Consider the following 1,951-nt stretch of genomic DNA (forward strand, 5'->3'; position numbering starts at 1 on the left):
CAATATGCTAGTTTGTGTCTTTTTATGAGAGAATATTCAGAGTTATTATTCAAGTGTATATTGCTTCTTATATTGATTTTCTAGTGTTTGGAGACTCTTAGGTCCTCTTTTCTATAACAAGTATCTAAGCATCATTTATGTTTTCCTCCATTAGCCACTGAGTTTTTCTGTCATTCTCTTCAGAGTAAAGAATTCTTTTAACCTTCTTTTGTTGTGGAATGTTTTTGTTTTACAATTCACTTAAGACACATAGTTTGGGTAAGTTTATTAGACTAGGTTAGCAGTTTTGTCCTTCAGAACTTGAATTACGCCAATTCAAACGCATCTTTCTTTTAATACTTTGAAATTATAGTTGAAAAGCCAATTGTTATTCAAATATACCAGCCTTTCCATTTGACTTTACCCTTCTCTCTTGTAGCTTTTATTATACCTTCTTTGTTTTGTAATTTCAGTGATTAACTGTAATACAATGTAGGTTGTTTCTTTTCCAGTCCTTTTGCTATTTTGTGTACCTCTTGTTTTGTATGAGATTTCTATTTCTACATTTAGGAAATTTTCTTCAATTTTTCATTTACTTATAGACAATTGATAATTTTTTAGAGAAACAGAGGTAGAGGTATTTGCTTGAGTGGTGCAACCATTTATAAGTTGCTCATGATCATGTAAATAACCACTTATCCATGTTGCTGAAGTAGTCCTAATTAAACTCAGGTTCACCATGAAAGATGAGTTGAATCATTGCTTTGCAGTCATTATTTTACTATAATTTTTCACTAGGTTTGGGTCCCTTTGAGATTCCCTCTTTCTCTTTATTATACCTGATATAATCATTATTCAGGTGTTCTTTAGGCAGCCAGATGGTTGAGGTTTCCTGGATGAAACTTCCCTGTTATTTCTAGGAAATGCAATCTCACATCAGAATTTCTTGTTCTTTGGTTCTTATAATCTTTGTGTTCCTGCTTCCTTAATGTTCCCTGAGCTACAGGTACATAATTTGTGTTCCATATCTGTTCATTGGGTCAGGCATCAACAAAATAGATTGATCTCTGTATTATGACCTGTTATGGCTTTCTGTAGTTGTATATATTTTTTATGAAGTTTCTTTGAGGTGGGGTGAGATCTACACTTATCTGTGTATATAAGGATATGTTTTAGAATACAGTTAGGAATTATGGTGATCTAGTAAAGTAACAATAATTGGTTCTCTCCTAAAACCTGTTACTTACTCTGGGTAGTGTCTTTTAATTTGCTTCATTTTTAATTAAACAAAATTACAGCATTCGCCTCTCTATAAAGGTTTGGATGAGAAATTCCTCCATATGCTCATATATTGCATGTTTAGTTACCAGTTAATGGACTATTTGGCAGGATTAGTAGGTGTGGTCCTGTCGGAGTTGCTGTATCTTGTTGGAGGAGATGTGTTACTTGTGTGGTTTCAAAAGCCCATGCCAGCTCCCTTTACTCACATGATCTTCTTCTTGTTCTCGCTCTGCCTTCTGCCTGCAGATCAGGATACAAAGCTCTCAGCTACTGCTCTAGCACTACTCCTGCCTACTTACTGCCATGATGATAATGTACTAACCCTCAGAAGCTATAAGTAAGCCACTAATTAAATTCTTTCTTTTATAAGATTTTCCTTGTTTGTTGTCTCTACAGAGCAATATAATACTAAGACGACCCCTATTCACTCTACAAGCCCTCTCATGTTCCTCTTAAATTCAGGGCTCTCTTTTCTTTCTTTATATATCACATATATCAATAGATAATATTTAATATTCACGTAAAATTACATGTGATATGTAACTATATATATATGTGTATGCATACACAGTCATATATGTACATTTTTAAATGAAGTTAGATCACTTATGATGATAATGCTCCTCTGAAGACAGATAATCTAAATAACACCCCAGTACCAGACTTGAGACTCCAGATTTCCAGTTTTTCA

The sequence above is a fragment of the Microtus oregoni genome, unplaced genomic scaffold (assembly GCF_018167655.1).
Source record: "Microtus oregoni isolate MIOR12 unplaced genomic scaffold, Mior012 001238F_ref0000441, whole genome shotgun sequence".
NCBI lineage: Eukaryota > Metazoa > Chordata > Mammalia > Rodentia > Cricetidae > Microtus > Microtus oregoni.